General features: G+C 37.2%; 2 protein-coding genes and 1 long non-coding RNA gene across 14 annotated transcripts in view; 1 reads left to right on the forward strand and 2 right to left on the reverse strand.

Annotated features, from left to right (window-relative positions):
* The window catches only part of Clk (circadian locomoter output cycles kaput protein Clock), an 11,203-nt gene extending 8,653 nt beyond the window's left edge, over positions 1–2,550 (reverse strand). For both annotated transcript variants that reach the window (XM_077415989.1, XM_077415990.1), the window contains exons 1-2: positions 918–2,550; positions 606–649 (exon numbers count right to left, since the gene is read on the reverse strand). The gene's annotated coding sequence lies outside the window, so the exon portion shown is untranslated. The remainder of the gene's footprint in view (positions 1–605; positions 650–917) is intronic.
* LOC143902815 (uncharacterized) overlaps positions 2,550–21,081 on the forward strand; it is a 26,730-nt gene continuing 8,198 nt past the window's right edge. Inside the window, exons 1-2 of one of the 2 annotated variants that reach the window (XR_013258491.1) lie at positions 2,550–3,074; positions 3,269–3,379. This is a non-coding gene — a long non-coding RNA (uncharacterized LOC143902815). Of the gene's footprint in view, positions 3,075–3,268; positions 3,380–21,081 lie in introns of those variants that run through there. The other variant, XR_013258490.1, reaches the window with a different exon arrangement.
* LOC143902809 (protein muscleblind) overlaps positions 17,314–21,081 on the reverse strand; it is a 435,206-nt gene continuing 431,438 nt past the window's right edge. For all 10 annotated transcript variants that reach the window (XR_013258480.1, XR_013258484.1, XR_013258482.1 and 7 more), the window contains 2 exons: positions 19,050–19,134; positions 17,314–17,454 (listed from right to left, as the gene is read on the reverse strand). The gene's annotated coding sequence lies outside the window, so the exon portion shown is untranslated. The remainder of the gene's footprint in view (positions 17,455–19,049; positions 19,135–21,081) is intronic.

Consider the following 21,081-nt stretch of genomic DNA (forward strand, 5'->3'; position numbering starts at 1 on the left):
TAAAATATTATATCTATTAAGGGGATCTCTCTCTCTCTCTCTCTCTCTCTCTCTCTCTCTCTCTCTCTCTCTCTCTCTCTCTCTCTCTCTCTCTCTCTCTCTCTCTCTCTCTCTCTCTCTCTCTCTCTCTCTCTCTCCTAAAGCCGTCTGTAATACCGGCTTTTTTTCTTAGCACTAATCTTTTAATTGGCTTTATAGAAATGCAAAATTCTTGTCTAGAATTAAAGTACGCATCAAAATCTAGGTCATGGTGGTCGAATTTGTATCAAAAACGAGAAAAAATTAATATTTTTGTTAATTTTTGGTATACGTGACGACAATATTTGCTTTGTACAAAAATTCCACAATAAATATCCACAAAATTAGACCGACATGACCTAGGGACAACATTTAAGAACAATATCGTGCAATTAGATCTAAGATTGAAAGCCTAGAAAAAAAGATTAGTTTAAATAAACTTTTATATGTGCAAAAGCACATTCAGGTTGACATTGCGTGTAGCGAGAGATGGCGCAGCAATCGAAACAAAGACAAATGCCTCTCGTTAGACAAGGACAGATATAAATATATGACATAGAAAACAGGATTAGAAATGTTGACATTACCGACGTCGAGGAAGTTCAGCCTTCACTTTAGGATCCCCTTAAATCTATAAAGATTTTCATAAACATTTTAAAAGCACATAATACTTGCAATATAAATAATTTGCTCATAATTATCTAGCAACTTGTATAAGAATTGAATAAATATGTAAGTAATAAAGATCAATTATCAATTTATAAATAATATATGCTTTGCTCAAATAAAGGATTATTTCTTACATAACTGCAATAAATATATTGTGCTTTATGCGACAAATTTCCCTAGAATAAATAAATATATGTATTTAAAAAATATATATTATTAAAAATATTTACTATGTTAATTGATGCAATATTTGTTTCGCAATATGCAAATGCTCTTGGATTAATGATATCGTTTCGCACTTTTAGATAAACACATTTTTCCACAGAACAATTTCGATTGCCGGTTTGGTACGCGATAATTACGGCAGTCACTTACAGTCCACAAGAAAGAAATATTTAATAAAACACTCGTTCACTCTAATTTCCAAAATATTTCAGTCGGCAGATTGTCAGGATCGAGATGAATGCGAGTTCAGTCTATAACAACGATAAGTCCTCTAAGGAAGCGGTATTAAATTCTATAATCACCAAGTTTCAGCACTACAGTAGGACAGTTTATAACACGAGAGGATGACCGACAATAACCAAATTAAAAATCCGCTGCATCGACTAACAATGAGAAGAAACGTCTGAAGCGTCTATCCATCAGCGAAGATTCAGGTGTCTCATTTCTTACGGCTTTCACCCACTTCGACTGACAGAAGGGATGCCCGCGCGAACAGCCCGCCCTGCACCAAATATACGCCGTGCGCTATTGCACACGTATGCGCACGTATACGCACGCAAATTCTCGCGAGGTCTCAACTCGAGGAAGTACGTTGGACTTTTCGAGTCTTCCGCCAATCGTTCCTCGACGATGTCGTATTCGCTCGCACAGGATGACGCTCTTCGCCGATGGCACCGCCACATTTTTCAGGAAAAGCACTCCGCGGCGACCGTCCGTTCCGACGACGGTTGCTCCGATTTTCACAACGCCTCCGGAGTCAATTACGCGATCGGAGTGATCAGACAGGACGCTGCAACGGACTGCCGACTGCCGACTGTAGCGCCTTGCATGAGCGTCACACTTAGGTTCATTAGCCGCGCAGCCGAGCCTAATCGATCGTGAACGTAATCGCGAGTTTTTACCGCGATTCCGCGCGATGATTGCGAAAATCCATGCGGAACACACGGAGAGTAGGCCAAGTAGAAACAGACGAGTCAGACCTGCCAACCGCCTTGGCAAAAGTCCCCTTCGCTCCATGAAACTGCGCGCTGATGATGATGATGCCGATGACGGTTCATTTAATGAGAGCTTATCATTTCTCAGCATAAATTACAGCTTCCCGACATCTCAAATTTGTCAAACTCGATGACTATATGAAATAATATATGGCGTATTAATATTTTTATTCCGTTAATTGGACTACGCTTTTGAAAATCAATGAGAGGTAAAAATCTAACAATTTCTTCCACAAATCTATTTAAAATTTGTCTTTTTTAATAGAAAAATAATTGGTTCCAGAGAGATTTGAACTTTGACTCTTACGTTGAGAGTCGCAGTGATAATTATGCTACATCAGACACTTCTACTGACCGCCAGCAATAGAACAGATGCGAAATAAATGTTAGTTTCTTTTTTTAAAACTTATGAAATTTAAGGGATTTATACGCACAGACGCACGCACACACATTTTAACACGATTACTCGTCGCTCATGTAGCATCCAATTTTTTCCATTTCAAAAGAGAATCCTTCAGCGCCTACAATTTCCCGTATTTTCGCTCCTCCGAATCTCATTGAAAATCAGATGACCCTACAATTTCCACTCTTACATATATATATATTTTTTCATTTCGACTAATGTAAGAGAAAATTCTGCCTGTATTGCCAATGTCACTGGACCGTGTCACTGATGTCGGCTTGGTCGACCAGCCTCAGAATGGATTTTCACGTAGCGAAAATGGCAGTCGAGCTATTTTCCCGACAGTGCGCAATCGCAGCTTTATCGCTTATTGCTATCGTGCATTCGCGGTGAATGTGCGCGGTATATTACGTCGCGGCGTACATTCGACTGGCCGCGATTGGCCGGCCGCCGCCGGTTGCCGTACATGCGTTATTTTAAACGTTCGACCTGCACGCCTGCACATGCATCTCGCTGCAGCAGCATCGTTGAGCTAGCGTCCGTAATGCAATTCGCAACGGACGTGACATCTGATACCCCGTGAAATATCGTCGCCGCGAGTATAAATTCCACAATGTTTGCGGCCAAACTGGCGGCCGGCGGGCACACTGTTTCGCACAGAAATACTCTAAAAGAGATCGGCCGTCGCGATTTTTCATTGCCACGAAACAACAAGATTCTTTACGTTGTGATATGGAAGAGAAAGAAAGACGTGTAAAATGCCTGTGAGTAATATCATCATGTTTTTATTTACAGATTTAGCGACTGACTCGAAATTGTTTTATCTTCCTTTAAAATTTAATCGTTTCTCGAAATTGCTCTAGTTCCAAAATTATATATCGCGCCTTAATTAATAAATAATACCATTAAAGTTGCAAAAATTCAGAATTAATTTTCTTAATTTATTCCTCATTATTAGAGACATCTCGTACGTAATGGATATAAGGTACGTGATGCAATGAAATGTGCACAGTATTCAATAAATTTTACATAATATTTATTATTTATAGTGTACTCAGAAATGTCGAGCCTCAACCAGTGGGCCTTTTTCTTTTGACATATTTGATCAATGAACATCACAATGTTAATTTTCCTCTAGTCCGTATAGTTACTTCTCTTCTCTATTAAAAGCGACGCGCAATCTGCTCGTGCCGTTGCGACAAGCTTTACGACACGGTCCGTCTGCATTGTATGAAATATTGCTGCGTATTCGCCGTGCTAAATAAAACCGCAGGTCAAATTCGTTCAAGGAAACGACGGACAAAAGGTATTGTCGCGAGCGGTTTTAACGCAGTGATTGAACATGCGAAACTCAAAAGCCGCGACGAGCCGATTGCGCCTCGCAGAAAATAGATATGTCCAGCTTCGCGACTCTTGGTTCTCATTCACGATTCAACATGCCAGCATATTCGTACAACAAAACATCGAATAACAACTGCTATAAAAACAAAACGAAAGGAAGAAGTCTTAGCGGCAACTCGTCGTAAGTTTTGAATTTTGTAGGACGCATATTATATTCGACAACCAATAATATCCGATAAGTATGTTAAAACACAACGTATTAGTAAACATTTTCTTTTTTCTTTTTTTTTTTACGTATTACATTAGTTCTCGCAAAATTTACACAGTCGTTTTCTCGCCGTCGGAAAACATCTCGCTTTATATGTTGTCGATATCGGGCCGACACTTGAGGAGTTTCCAAAAGTGATAGGTTTAAAAGTAGGTGATGAAGGGAAAGGAAGGCGGGAGGGAACGGGGGAGTGAGTTTTGACTTTCCTTTTCTTTTTCTTTTTTTTACTCATAATATAGCCAACCATTCCCACTAATCCCACTGTACACACCTCTTTCTCTGTTCTATTCTTTGTCGTCCCTTCTGTGAACAATGAAAAATTAAGATACGCACGCATCGCCTCAAAAAACGGAACGTCGTAATTAGACAAAAATCGCTCTAGTTTAAAAACCGATTTCGTTCGTCGATATTATCTCGATTACATCGTTTTGATCTTCGACGCGACAAATTGAAAAGTCTCCGCAGGCCAGTCGTCAATAATTCAAAATTACTGAACTGCAACAGATGCGTTTTATCTATTATTTTCTGTTCCATTAGTATTGCCTAATTGTACTTTATTATAGGACGGGAACAACCGACACAGACTTGATTTCAAGTAATTTCCGAATTAGAGTTATATTAAGAAACATTTTGAAATTAGAAGAGATAATTACGTTATCTCATTGAAAATTGTGTCTATACACAGAACTTGGATATACATCTATCTGCAATAAAATATATTTTTACAACCTTTATATATCTACTTAAAAAATATATTGTTTTTTTCCGTGTTTAATCTATTCTACAAACAGATGGCACAATTTTGCATCTTCGCTGCAATTCTTTATCGTTAAACAAAAGGACCAATGTAGCTTCGGTTTGAAATGCAAAATTTAGATCTGTTAAAAGAACGTCAATTGCTCCCTCAATGTATAATGGAGATCAATTAATTATACATTAGAGGCTAATCTTAAGGATCGCAGTTTCGGAGTACGCATTGCGATCAATTGTATCATTTACCTTGTTGTTCATGCGTTATATACGTATGTTTATATGTGTTGTATGTTATAGTGTGTTGTTTACATGTTGTTCTCTTCCATATTTGTACGAAGTTGAACACGACGCGAGCTCGAATCGAATTTCGACGACTGGTCGGCGGGTGATCGCTAATAAATAGCGCAGAGGCGGCAGTGGCGCGAGGATACATTTAAGTTTTCATTATATAGGAATCATGGGGAATCTCCAATATTCGAAAAACTTGGTAAAAATATCAGTGTGACCTCGCGCCGCTCAGCACGCCCACCCGCTTCTGGCCCACCTTAATTAATTCTCTTAAACCTCCAAAAACACCTCGTCCAGCCTAGCGCTATACGAAATGATCGTTACAATACGATAATATATATATATATATATATATATATATATATATATATATATAGTATATAATATATATATAATATATATAATATATATATACTTATATATATTATATTATATTCTACATTTTACATTACTATGTTCGAAAAATAATATTACAATATATATATAGTGTGTGTGTTGTTATGTGTATTATCATTTTTGTTTATCTTCTTATTCCTCCTCTCCTCCACGATAGTTCGCCTCATTCTCACTTATCGCTTTTTTTTCCTTATTATACGCGCGGTAATACCTAAAATTTACAATTAGTTATACACGGCGGTCGACGCTGCTAAGAGGAGGCCGGCGACGTAAGATGGTATATAGGTGGTTCAATCTGCGTTGCTGAATCCGTTATAAAAAATTATGTATGAGTAGAAATGGCTTGATATATATAAAATTGTTGTGTAATAATAAACAACATTAAACTGGTAGATTGATAGTGCCTGTTATCTTTCCAAAGAAGCATTTTGTGATCCGAGCTTCAGTTTCCACGATCGATGAACGTTGATGGACCGAAGGTGTCATCTTAAAAGCAATAATTCCAATTTGAAATGACACTTCCAGTTTCCTCGATTCGATTTGCATAGGTTTGAAGTTTAAAAAGCAGAATAATTTCAGAATAAAAATCTCTAAAATGCTCACTAAATAAATTTAGGCCTAGTTTTTCAGAGATTTTGTTACTTTTAATGAAAATTTCTTTGCTTTCTCAAGTTTGAAATATAACGAGAAATTATTATTTTGCATGTTGGCTAGAGAATTTTGGTTGCAATCTTCAAATCTTGTTTACTCCTTTACCATACAAATTGACTACTTCTCTGAAACATTTTTTGAAACTGCGGAGATCACAAAAAGGCGTTGAAAGGCAACCTTCCGCTCATTATCTACCACGGAATGCCCTATGAGATTTAGCCTCAGTGTGTTATATGGATCGGATCACTCTTATAGCAGCGTGCGCAATTATACTACCAAATTCTTTTGGTGTGTAAATGTATGGATGTAAAACCGCCAGGCGTTTCTCTTCTCTCTCTCTCTCTCTCTCTCTCTCTCTCTCTCTCTCTCTCTCTCCTTTCTTCTCTTTTTTTAATTTGAATATAACAACCATTTTTTAATTTGTTTCACTAAATATATCACAAACTGCCGGTGGCTAGTGCAGCTCTCGAATTTTCGCTAAACGTGACGATCGCTATCATAGGACGCCTCTAAGCGTCCGCGCGCTGCTACTAATATCAGAAACGAAGCGTTTAGCGTCAACTCGAGAGCTACCACCGAAAAAATATAACATTAAGGGATTACGTGTTAATAGTTACATCACTGTCGGAAGACGCAGCGATCCGAAGAATCGTCGGGACACTATCCTCGTGTTTACGTATCCAGAAAATCCTTCGTCCTCGTCCCCAACATACGGTTAGTTTAAGTGTCGAACTAGTAATTTTCCGTATATTATGCTGCCACAGAAGATTCTCTTTATTCTTAAAGTGTAAATATCTTTATAAATTCATGACTTTAAATATTATGTGATTTTTAATTTTTTTTTTATTTTTTAATTTTACATATTCCCAATAGGATTCATTTCAATTTAGTCTTTAAGCGTTGTTCACTGTTCATTTTTTTTTATTGTTTCTTTGTTCTCAGAAACTTGTAGTCAAGGGGGGCGACCGTGTTTATTATGTTCAGAGGGGCAGGAATAGGGATTATAGAGATCAAGCCATCTTCAATAAGATATAAAATAAAATGTAACATTGATACCATTTTTCTCTTCAATAATAAAGGCACCGGGGAACTAATATTGCGAACAGAAAGTATATCTTGTATCACATAATGTTAGGGAAAACGCTTGACGGGAAAGAAAGCATATTGTAACAAAAAAAAAGACACTCGAAAAATAATGTTGATCGAGCCGCAATAGTTGTTGTCATCGTCGATTAAAAGAAATTTAAATATACATATATATATATATATATATATATATATATATATCAACATATCTATAATAACATTTATCATATAAAAGGTTGACAATAACACCACAAAATAGTAATTTTGTTAGAATAATTAAATTGTTTGCATCATATTTCATTAATTTTAATAATGTCCCGCCAACAAATTATCGTAGAAAAGTATAGAAAACATACAATTTTTACGTACTCATTTTTGTATTTGTATGTATAACATATGAGCCTGACTTGAAACTAAAAAAAATTGTTATTTTGTAATCGCTTTTAAATCGACTTAAATCGCAAAAACTATCACGCAACATGTAAGAAAGAAAATTGTCAATGCAGCAAATAGCAATAAGTGACGACGTATCATCTGTTAAGGACGTTCTCTCGTCCTTATACTAGAGAAAATCGATTTTCTTAGAATTTTCTTGAAACTGTGAATACACGTTAATTTAAGTGTGCTTTATGCGTGGTACAAATTTCAGTACCTCTTCCGGTATAAAGAATAAAGATATTGAGCCTCAAAGTTTCAAAAAAAAATTTTTTAATTTAATTTTTTTAGTTTTGGCATTTTTTCTTTATAGAACTCGACGAGAGGAGCAACTTTGGTCCTTTTGACCAACCTCGTATCTCTTACCGTTTGGCCTGGAAAACCTTTTCATTAGTAAAAGTTGAAACTTTGAAGCTCAGTATCTTGATTTTTTATACCGGAAGAGGTACTGAAATTTATACCACGCATAAAGCACACCTAAATTAACGTATATTCACAGTTTCAAGAAAATCCTAAGAAAATCGATTGTCTCTAGTATAAGGACGAGAGAACGTCCTTAAGCGAGCCGATTCTAACTACGCGCACACATTCACAGGAGAATCCTCTATATACATATATAATAATTATCCTTAGCGTGGCTTCTTGAATATGCGAACGTGTCTACTTGTGAATGGGATCGAATGTATTATATATCTAGGGCATCATGTACGTGTTTTTGTATGTTTGTATATCAGTATATTTAGTGTAGCTACGGCATATGTATATATGTATGAGTACATTGCACGTGGCATGTGTGTGTTGTGTGTAAGTATATGCGTATATGTTTATGCGTAAGTATATGTGGGATCGAGGGTCTAAAAAGCATCTCGCAAGAGGCGCAAAGCTTACACATAAGCGGGGAAGAAACACGCTCGACTTTAATTGATTTCAACACGGAGATGACGACTCGGAGATAATTAAGGGGTGAGGTCGGATCTATCGTTTAAATGTTGATCCGGACAAAACGAACTCTTGTGCTATCTTCCAATATGTTATACTTCGAAATCGTTGGTTAAAATGCAATTACAATTGTCTCGCAAGCCGTAAGTAATATGGTAGGTATTCTCTATACAAACTAGTATTAAAGTTAACCGGCAAGACCACATTGCGTGATCGGACAAACGGAGTATTCTAGTACAAATGGTTGGGATATGGGCGGGGCGAGGAATCTTTTTGATGCTTTTCTTCGATTCCGGGCCGAAGGTGTATACGAACGTTTCCAAAAGACGGGGGATATCTTCGGCTACAACGTCTCTCTCCAGCGAAATAGAGTATTTTCTGTAAGAGCGTGCCTCCTAAGTAAGTTCATCGCGAGAGCTCGAAAGAAGCGTTCCGCTTTTTACGTTTAGTGTTTCATCTCGAATATTCTACTTCATCTAAAGTCATTATATATAGTACGTTCATGTACAATATTAGAGACACTAAACATTACTAACGCGAGCGTTTCTCTCTCTCTCTCTCTCTCTCTCTCTCTCTCTCTCTCTCTCTCTCTCTCTCTCTCTTCTCTTCTCTTTCTGTCTTCTTTTCTCTCGCGTTCTCGCACTCTTTTTTGCTCGCGGGTGAGGGGACAAAAGGGGAGAAGCAGCAGGTAGAGCATAAAAAACGAAAATAAAGAAATAACGAAAGAGCGGGACAGAAACATCCACGGGCTGCTCTTGAGATCTCTCATCGCGGCGAATGGACAAAAAGCTATTAAGCTTTTATGCTGATACATCGACATGCAATTAGTTCGTCGATAAACACTCTCGTCCTAAGTCGCGGACTACAATGTACCACTAGGTGTTAATAACCTAATTCAAAAATATTATAGTCTTCGTTAGCTTAGTCAAAAAGTTAATTATCCATCAACATCGAACTACCAATGTCAAGGCTCTTTATCTAGAAAGTCGCTTAAATGTTCTTTTTTCTTTTTCTTTTTACCTAGACAATTACTCTTCCATATTACAGTTTGCAAATATAAGCTTAGCGGGGCATTCCTCGTTGTCCGCGTTGGCAATCCTCAAAAATCGCTCTGCGTGACACACACGTGCGACTGCGGATGACACCCGCCGCAGTTCTTTATACCAAAATATCTTTTTCCTTTCCCTTCTCCCTTTTTTTTCCTGTTTGTGATCTTACATGCGTGCCATCTGGAGGAAAATCGCCCACGTGCTCGAGGAAAAAAGTATGCATATATATGCAATAGTAGTACTCTGAATAAAAGGAACTCTTTTGAAGAATCGCGTACAGCGTCGAAGGAGCGATTACTCAATTTCGAAATGCATTCACATGCACGTAAACACGTATATATCTACATATATGTATACGTAGATATATGTATGTGAAACATCCGTTTGCATCTTGTCTATTCTATCAAGTTCATCTCGTTCCCGTTCCTTCGACTATTGTATTACTCTCTCTCTCTCTCTCTCTCTCTCTCTCTCCCTTTCTCTCTTTCTCAATACGTCTCTTTCCCTAATTTTTTCTTAGTTTACATGACCTCTCGTTATGTGCAAATCGTCACGTATCAACAAAGAAAGCAATCTACACGCGAAGTCAAAACGTTTCTGCAGAAAAACCCAGCAGCAGTCGTAATGCTGTCTCATGACACTCTTTATATTTCCGTACTATTACCAAATGATCGAATTATGCAAGTAAGGAGATTGCTCGCTTCTATTTATAAATATCACTATGTCACGATATCGATTTATGATTTGCGGCAGAATAAAAATTGAAAATGTATGCACATATAACTGATAATAAATATAATTTTAATATGTAACTTTGCTAAAAAGTAAAAGGAAAAATGTATAGATAAAAAACAGGTTTTTTCATGGAGTTTTTATCATAAATTTAAATATAAATTTAAAATATTAACTCACAATTTTAAAATTCAATACACAAATAATATTATGTTAATTATCTATTTTAATTCTGTTTTATAATTTCCATAAATATAATTAAAGCAATATATAATATTTTACATTTTATTATTATCTTGTCTTGAATTAACTTTAAAAAATTGTACATATATATATATGGCATAAAAGTTATTTAATAAATTTAACGACTCTCAATTTTACTTTTCATTTACCTAATAATATCGACATTGCTTCATTACTCGTTCATATTTATTGGTGTATTTATTGACACTAATTGTAAGTATTACTTTTCATTAATAAATTTTTCAAAAGCGAGCGAACTTTCAATAAAATTTTATTTTGTGAAGTATGAAAATTTTCTATCTAATACCGATTATATATATATGTAGGTCCAGAGGTATGTTCCGGGACTGTTTACGTTTTTTGAAATGTACATACAGTCCTGGAATATAACGCATATATATATGTAATCAGATTCAAAAAACTGTCCCGAAAATTGCCGTAGGACATCAATCTGATTACATATATATATGCGTTATATTCCAGGACTGTACATTTCAAAAAACGTAAACAGTCCCGGAACATACCTCTGGACCTACATATATATATATATATATATATATATATATATATATATATAAAATCATGTCTTACTTTTCTCTTTTACATTTCTCGATTTTTCTTTAACTCACTTATTTAATACATCAAATAAAATATTTTTATATTTTTTTGCCATGATATTTTTTTCCTAATATCTATCATTTACCAGACAAGAGAGAAAAAAATAAGCTTATGTATAAAAACAATTTGTTTCCTGATTTGATCTTCTTCTAAACATTATATCTGTTATATCGGAACAAATGTTTAAAGAAAATATTATTTTGTTCCTCTTCAATATTTTCTCTATATGCACGATAATCGATCGAATTTACGAATAATACCTCTATAAGTCTTGTCGGGATTTCGTGCAGGTAATTTCGGACATGCAGCCGGCACAATCATCGACGGACAATCTGATTAAGCGGATTAATCGCTTAAACGCTAAATCGCTCGCGTTTGTTTCCCCATTTCATTCGAAATAATCGCGACTATCGGACTATCGCTACCATAAGTCGGAGCGCTGATTGGTTTCTCTGCAGAGTAAAAACACGTTTCGCGCTTCATCGTTCCATTTCCTCTCTCTATCTTTTCCTCCAATCTCTAGGCCCTCCTCTCCTTCTCATTTTCATTTCTTGTTCCTAGCAGAGTTAAAAATGCGTAGCGCGCAAGAAGCTAGGTAGGTACACACGAGCATATCCGGCCAACGATCAACGATAGAGCGCATGAGAATAGAATCGAGCATTCGTCATTTTTGTTCACGCGACTCTGAAGAAATTGCAAAAAAAACGCGCCATCGCGTCATCATGAACGTGCTTGAAAAAATGCTCCAATTTCGTAATAACGTCGCAACAATTTTCGTTAATTCTCAACTAGCTCCCTGCGGAAACGGTGTATTGCGCACTTAATCTTCTAACGGCACAGAACTCCAATTAAGAATTAACGTCCGGACAATGTGACAAGCCTCTATATCCGAGTAATCGCGATTTTTCATGCGATCCAGCAGACAATCGTTGGCCATGCGAAGCAGTATTCTGTTGTTATATATATAGATACAAGCGGCAGCGTATATAAATCACCCGCCGAATTCCATGCCGCTATGCCGAAATGATGCGATTCCCGTCGGTTTCCTCTCGGAGTGACGCAAAAGAGTCGCAAGAGATTCGCCGACGCCGAACGACGCGCGACGGTCGAACGCGGCGGCAGCAAACTCGCGCGGGTAAACTTTTTACTTAATTACAAATAATTGTTTTGCTTTGTGATTGCTTGCTGCAGCAGCTAAAACCCTTGACTCAAGTTGGGAAGCTCAAACTCCAGTGGATTTGTCACAACGTTTTCACCGTGTTTTTCATTGTCTTTTTATCTTTTCATTGTTTTAGTTATCACTTTTTAGAATGACTCGTGTGGTATTTGCGTCCGTAAGTCGGAGTAGCACTTCGATCCTTCTTTCGTTTTTTTTCTGTCCATCTTTTTTCCTCATTTTGTTCGTATAATTATATTATTAATTATAATATTCGTTCATATTACGTGTATTTACTAGAGATTTTGGTATTAAAGGGAAAGACGGGTAGTACTGTCCGACGTTAATTTCGCGCTCTTTAGATGCGTTGTCTGTATGTGACCGTTTTCGTTTTACCTAAGTTAATTCATCGTTTAGCGATTAGAGAGGAAAATCCGTTCGAAAATAAGCCGAAGGCATCCCGGTCGTTTCTCTCGTTTTCTCGAGCGCGTCGGGATCAGGGTATACCTGAGCTTTAACGAACCGTACCATCGCGAGACGACACGAAAGGAGAAGTTATCAATAACTTCTCGAAGGGCTTTGCTCGTCTAAACAGGCTGAGCGGCTGGCAGCGAGTGGGACGAATCTGAAATATCGTTCCTGCTCTTGGTGTCTCTCTCTCCGTACGAAGACGTAGTAAACTGATCTAGTTGCGATTTACCGATACCAAAGAAGAAGAAATATCCCGAAGACGAGGAGTGCGGGCCTCGGGTCTCTAAGAAAAAATATACTCTAAATGGAATCACAATTGAAAATATTTCGCTCTCCTCTTCGTGGTGTTATTGAATCACTTAAATGGACATTCATAGATTATTGTACTTAATTTTATATAATATAACGTATGTATATATCTCTCGCTCTCTTTCTTTCTTTCTTTCTTTCTCTTCCTATGCGTATCTAATTAAATCTATATACATACTAATTGTAAGTATGGGCACGGAGGAACTCGTTCCTATATTTTTCCCCATTCGTTTCGATAAATTTACATGTATATCCCTCTTGAGTTACGTTTATAGTAGTATCTATCGCATACTCAACGGTACTTTAAAAATGAGAAGGTAAATAAAAATTCTGAATGCACGAATTGTCATGAATATTAAAAAGAAACAGTATTATTACAAGTAAAAAGTATTATTAAATGATTTCGAACACATGACTAGAATCACAGTGTCGAGAGAAAAAAGTATATTAATAAAAGAAAGAAAAGGTCAACGCTAAGATTTATAAAACGATTCGTCGCAAAGGAGTACATGTAAGTTATAAAACGCATTACTGTAACACGCGTATAAAACGCCCTTTCCGCTCGTCCATAGATTGGTTTAACGAACGATTTGAAAACCGATGACGTCCCTAGAATCCTCAGTATTTTTTTTGTTCTGTCTACGCTACAATCTGGAGAGTTACTTCTCACGCAATAATACTATTTTATGTACACCAGTAATTTACAAAGTTGAACTTCCAGCTATATTTCGCGCCTACTGGCAGCCTCGGATCTTTCCCTTCTAATACCAAAGGTGTATAATCTGTTTTTTCTTTTTTGCTTTAATAAGAGTATCCTTTGATTCTTAAATGCTGTACAGGAACATTTACTTGTTTAACTCTTTAATCACTCGTTTAATATTTTTTATTTATTACTTTATATCCGTAGGCTTATACTTATTTTGTCGTTAGAGTACTTTGTTGTATTCCTAAATTTCATTTAAATAATTATACTATCGTGAAAGTATTTCGATAAAACAATTAAACAATTAATACATTAACTAAATTTAAAAAAAAGAATATGATATATTTAATAGTACAAAAAGGGAAGTTCGTGAAGGATCCTGTCCCATCATCATGACTAGTTCAAAAGTGCATTTTTCATTTCGTAAATATATTTCGGTATGAATATTTGATAGATCATATCGTGTCGTTGGTCGGGAAAGTTGGTGTAAGCCTCTCCTGGACGGTAAAATGTCTTTCAAGCATTGCCACGTAAGTATTTGTAAATATTAGCATATGAAGTGAAATTTTTTTGAAGTCTTAGGCTGATCACAGACTTGGAAATTAGGCTCTGAGAGTGTCTCTCGGAAGCAAATTCTACCAAGTGAGCAACCATTCCACGAGACATTTTCGGTCGGAAATTAGGTCCGTAAGCGGGCCTTAACATTATAATATTTTCGACATATACATGTATACCTTGTAAAAAAATATTGTTCGGAATATTCATTTATCTGGACGCGAGAATGTATCGATTAAATTTTTAACTGTGAAAAGAAATGAGATTCACAGACGGAAATATCTATATATATATGCAAAATACACGCGTAATCGTAGAGAATAGCTTCGAAGTTGCAATTAAGCGTGCACGAAAGAGTTATCATGAAGAATGCATTTAATGACGAAAGACTCGATCGATGGAGGGGGGTCCTTCACGGCAAATTAATAATTATTAGATTAAAAGATATTAACATAACAATTAAAGTATTTACGAAGGGTCGCATATTTACGAAGACTGAAACAACGTATAAACTTATTCCCTATAAATCGTGTAAACACTGTAAACCTATACACGCGATCTAGCGGATCGATTGTTTCTTTTTTTTTTCATTTGTTTCGAAGAGCAGATATAAAACGAAATCCTCTCGTCTTTCTTGGCAGCTTTCGTTCGCACCAAGAATACCTCGCGATATCTTCTTTCGCGATCGCTCTTGTTTTATACTCCCAATTCCTCCTCGAAGTCTATCTTTAATTAAATATAATTTCTTATCGTGTGCATATAAATTTGTCATATACATTTGTCGTAGTGTAATAATTAATTAGTGTTTACCAGCCTATAGAATGTGCGATTTTCGGCGTTTACTCGGTTCTCGCGAATCAAGTAAGACGGTCGAAAGTCAAATAGCCAGCGTAAACCTCATCCTAAGGCTTCCAGTTCCTTTCGCGCGAGAGAATTGATCGCTTCGCAGTTTCTGAAGTACCGACGTTCCATTTCCGACCATTACTTCGCTCCCGCTCGTTTAATTGCCGCCAATCAATCCGCCGATAACTATTACACCCTCTCGCATATGCATACATATACATATACATGTCTCTTCTCTCTCGTACGTATATATACACACACAGGCGTTTACATTATTATCATAAAAACAAAATATAATTGAGATTTGTTATATACGAGTATAAAAAACTTCGTTATGCGTTTTCGCCGCGTTATATATCATATCTCGTGTAAATTCTCTCATCATCTTGATGATATTTATCGTCGTCATATTTTGTATTATATACGTTTCTCTCCTCTCCTCAAGATCATAGTGTTCTTCGGTCATTTGTTTCATCGCGTATTGATTCGCGGCCTCTAGCTAGTCTACTTATGTGATAAGGTTACGATTTCTCTCTTACGCCGGAATCTGGCGTAAATATATAATTATATAATTATATGTATAATATTAATATGCCTTTATAGAACAATATTTCGAGATGAACTCTCTCCGTATTTTCTTACGAGTATGTCTTGCCTTGCGTGAACGTGCATCACACGTCACGGCGAAAGAAGACACTGCGTACATGCGGCAAATCAGGAAAAGGAAGAAAATAGTAGGCACAGGAGAACGCGACGTTCTCGAGCACGGGAAATATAAAGTCTATCATAAATATTCCGCTCATTATCTTTAAAAAAATGAAGCAATTATTTCAGTCTATAACGAAAAAAAAATATAAAAAATTGTGCCTTATATCGCACTTTATATATGACGCATTATTTCTTTCGCTTTTCGATCGTAAGATACAAATAATTGTACGCGAAATATCAATATGATAAAAGCAGAATTCTAGAATAAAAATTATTTCTTCAGCTATATTTTGCTACCCTCGAGGAAACTGCCATTTATCGATTACTGATGAAGACCGAGAAAAGAGTGCGACTTCGCCACGCAGAAGTCGTAGAAACTGATGCTGAGCCGCGGGGGTCATTGTTCGCTAATCCGCTCAATCGCGAGAAGAATGGGTCCCGATGTATTCAAGTTTGATGTTTTGGGACAAAGCGTTGTCATTGTTTTCCCATCGATGCTTTACTTACACTCGAACTGAAAGACCCGGCCTCGCAAGCGAGTTAACGAAAAAAAGGATATCGTGAAAGTTGAAACATAACAGCACCGGTTTTACGAGTTATTTCGAAACCGTCTCGAGTTTTGCCTCTACACGACGCATGAGAAGCCGAATATAAATCGAAAGGAAAAAAAAGAGACGACATTAAGGAAGACTTTGCTCACTAGTTCGCGTGTGATTGTAACGAATACTTTCGACGAATCCTCCAGGACGATGACGCAACGATTTACCAAATTGCTCGGTCTTTCAACCTTCACGATCCGGAACACCGATCCGCTCAGTGAACACCAAATCGGAACATATGGCCAACGTCTTAAAGATGTACGTTATATCACAAGACGTCTTTTAATGATATCTTTAAGACGTCAAATGTCTCGATTTGGGACATGCGTGTTGTCTGGGTGATCACCCGTCGCATCTTTCCTCGGTTTCAGTCTTCTCTTTCGGCAACCTCGCTTACATCTTACATGCAAGGAGAATTATCGGGCTTACACGTTTTCTTCCTTCCCCGTTCCAACTTCGAATTCCGAATACAGAAAACCTCTTCGGCACCGTTTCCCTATCCTCATTCTTCCTGCCACGCGCGCGCGCTATTTTCTCTCCTGTCACCTGAACGTGCGTTCGCACATTCGTGCGTGTGCATTATAAGCATGTACATCGGAGAGGAGTGTCGCGGAGGAATATCGACGTGCTGTTGAAGGTAAATCGAATCGACGACAAGAACGACGACGTTCCTCGTTCAGCGCCTCCATTTCTTCCCGCTCGCTTTGTTCGCCGCTGTCGCTACCGATGCCGCTTCGATGCACAATCCCGGCGTGTACGGAGATGCGTGTTCGCGCAAGCTTATCGAGTCTTCTTCCTTCTTCCTCGTTTCCCCGCGCGGTCTCAGCGCGTTAGCCGCTGGCGAGAGCAACCCTAAGGCGAGGCAGACGATGGGATCGCCATCAGAGGCGCCGGCGGCAACGCGACCGGTATGTGGTAATATTTACACTGAGGTCGCATGCACGCGCCCTTCACTGCGTCCCTGCACACTGTTACGCGGTTCTCAATCACCTCCACGTTTTCTGAAAATTTACACAGATAATTCAGATCAGTCGATTTCGCATATATAATTATTATATAATTAATACGAAAACAGTCCGCTTCCTTCCGTTCTCAGAGACTATAGTGTTCAAAAATAATGTTCCAAGATTCGAGGTATATTCCATAGTTCTTGAGTTGTAAATGTCAAAATCAAAATGTATCCACCAATTAAACCCATAGAACCAACCCGGTGAACACAATGTTCCGTTGCACAATGACAATGCGTGTTGTCTGAGAATAAGCTCTATTGTCCAAATTATAAAAATTATAAGAATTATAAGAATTATTATTTAAAAAACGTTACATAAACATATTTAAATTATCTAAATTAAATGTACAAACAATCCAGAAAAAAGCTTTAAGAGAAAACGCCGCGGACCTTGATTGCTATATTCATCGAGTAAGAGTGCAGCGCATAAATATTCTCAATCATTCAACAGCATCAAAGAAATTCATGTAAATTTCCAACAATAGAAATAACGCTCGTTATTCAAGTGTACATATTGTCCACAATTGATTGTGCAAAAAATATCGCTAATTGTTTGGAGGAACTGAGAGGAACGCTTTCTCGTTCACATCTTGAGTAACGTTGGCTCATTATCACGAATAGAATCTAATTGACACAGCAGCTTGACAAAAGGGAGATTCTCATTACATCCACAAAGATCATTCGCGTGCTAAACGTGAAAGCGAAACCATAGCTGTAACGACGGCATATAATAATGCGGAGGATAATGAAGGTGATCGACACCGCCAACGTTGACGACGCGACGTCGCAGAGCCGAAGTATTATAAAATAAAAGCGTGGAACGACAATCGAGCTCTTTTCACCAGCGATAAAACTGCGAATGATTTATTGTTCGTAATTGCGACGCGTCCCGCACGCAAGATTTGCAAATTCGTGTGGAATCGTGTGGATCGGCGAACAAAGGACAAGGCCATAATCCGCCAGACTCGCTGCTTGCGGGAGATGGTTCTGTCGCGCAGGAATTTCAATAGCCGAATTTCTGTCGTCGCTCGACGCTTACTTTACCGAAACTGTCAATTTCACCGGGAAATCTCGTTACTGATATCAATCTGTGTGACCGAAGAGAAATTTGAAAATCGCCAAAGCGCTCGATGAATGTCAATTGAACAAGTCAATGGTTCTCTACGAGATATTAACTCATATTCCATATTCTTACTGCACATTTAGTAACAAACGTTATCGTATGATTTCACATTTTAACTTTTTAATATTAATCTCTCGGTCAGTGAAATGTATAAAAGCAAAGAGAGGTAAAAAGATATAAAAACACACAAAGTGAATTCAACATATAATCCAATGTCGAAGATGAATCATTTTTAATTAAATATATCCGAGAAAAATACATAATTAAACGCGACAACATCAATGTATTCTTGTAAAATATCACAATGAAAGATACGCGTTTGTATATATCTTAAAATTATGATTTAAACATGGAACATTTTTTTCCTCCCACGATAGTCTCCATCACTTCACGCAAACTGATGGCACTTATTTGGAATTAAATTATGCATGATCAGTACTTCCCCAATAACGAATATAACTCACCGTCACTAAGATGAATAAACTTGCAGGCGGGACGGTTGCACACTTGTCGATTAAAATCTTGGCACACCGGGAGGGTGTCCAGTAACTGAAAGAAAATGTGCCAGATACTCTTATAGCGGATGAGATCGGCAAACGGTGAGCGATTTGCAAAAAAAAGGAGCTTATATGGTACTTCACACACATACACACACGTGTGTTCCTGCAAGAGTCACTCACGCATGTTCTTTCTCTCTTTCTCACTCATTCTCTCTCCCATTTAGGATTGCTCGGAATACCAATACCCGATAATTTAATCCATCTCACAGTATCGAAATGGATTTGAAATATAATATGCTATAATAACATTATACATTTAATCTCATACTCGTTGATCACAAAATTAATTTATACATGCAAGGCAATCTTATAATCATTAGATAAGTGAGGAATAAACGTCAGAATAAACATCAGCGCGCCGTTCACTAATTTTCACTAAATATTGTTTTCGTATACTTTGCGTACTCATTGGTATTGTCAATAAACCAAAAATACCAATAAAATATATTAATTGATCTGCAAGGAACTATAAAGTATCCATTATTCTTCTTCCTTTTTCTTATTTTAAACTTAGCATATCGATACACGTTTTTCATCATTTATATATTAATTAAAAATATCGGGTGTCTTGGTACATTTCTAAGCATTCCTACGATCATCGAGATCTCTCGCACAACCATACACTTCAGATTCTTCAGTGTTAGAGCATATTCATGGTTTATTACATGCTCTAGAAGACCCGTTCGTATATGGATATTAATTAATTGCTACCAATGTACGAATAATCAGCGCGGTCGAATTGATATTCGAGACAATAATTTCTCAAGCGACACTTTTCTCGCGTCGTGATCAATTATTTAAAAGTGAAGGACGAAGTAAAAGACGACCGCCGAGTATTCGCACATACAAATTAAGTGATAAATTTGCAGTAGAACTTTTGTTTCAAACAGGACATTTCCTATTATGGTATGTATATATTGTGGTGATAAAATTAAAATAATTCTAATCGACTGCAACAGAGTCTTGCATCTAATCGTGTTAACTCTACCGAATGGATACATTAACGGTTTGCCGGGATTTGCAAAATTGGCTTGATTTGGGCTAAAATTAAGGGAATTCGTATTATGTTTATAACGCGTGCCGGTTATGTGTGTTTGTCTGTATGTGTGTGTGTGTGAGAGACACTTTCGTTACGCTAATCATGATATTCCGGGCACAATGTATGTAGGGAGCGCGCCTAGAAACAAGGATATTTGATTCGCAAATTTCATCGAAAATTTGGAAAAATTAAAAGTCTATGATTCAATTAAAATATTCAGCATAGTAATTGTCACGTTCGAATATTTATTTTTGGTCGCGATACACTCGACTGCACTTTCATGCGTGATTACTTCGCAACGTACGTATCCTATGCTGATGAACATTGTACAGAATTTGCGAATCAGGTTTGTTGGAAGCCCTCTTCTCGGCGGGCCATTCAGGCATAATGACTAGACTGAAATTTTAGTGTTAACAAAATATGGGAAAACAACAGAAAAATCTGGCAGGAATGTACGAAATTCTCTGCGCCTCGCTCTCTTTTTCTTCCTCTCTCCGTCACTCATTTCCGATCGAAAACGATGCTGGACATCGATATAATATAAACCCGGTTTGCGCGCGAGATAAGAGCGATAATTACATATATAAATGTGTGTATGTATATATATAATATGTACGCACATACTACGCAACTACGTATACCGCTAAAACGCACCATATATAGGCATAGATATATCATAGCGGAGACAAGAAAATGTTCCGTGTTGAAGTTGTTTCTCGAATCGTAAGCGAGCAATATTTTTCGCGAGCGCGAATATAATTCCACATTTAACAAATGGCAAATGGAAGAGAGAAAGACATAAATGCGAATTATAGAACATTGGCTATCGAAAGAATACGATTAAAGTAAAAGTGAAGCGGAAACTCCACCCAGCTACACAGCTACTACCCGTTCCTT

This window comes from Temnothorax americanus, unplaced genomic scaffold (assembly GCF_048541705.1).
Source record: "Temnothorax americanus isolate GAGA-0224 unplaced genomic scaffold, ASM4854170v1 Scaffold40, whole genome shotgun sequence".
In the NCBI taxonomy this organism is placed as follows: domain Eukaryota; kingdom Metazoa; phylum Arthropoda; class Insecta; order Hymenoptera; family Formicidae; genus Temnothorax; species Temnothorax americanus.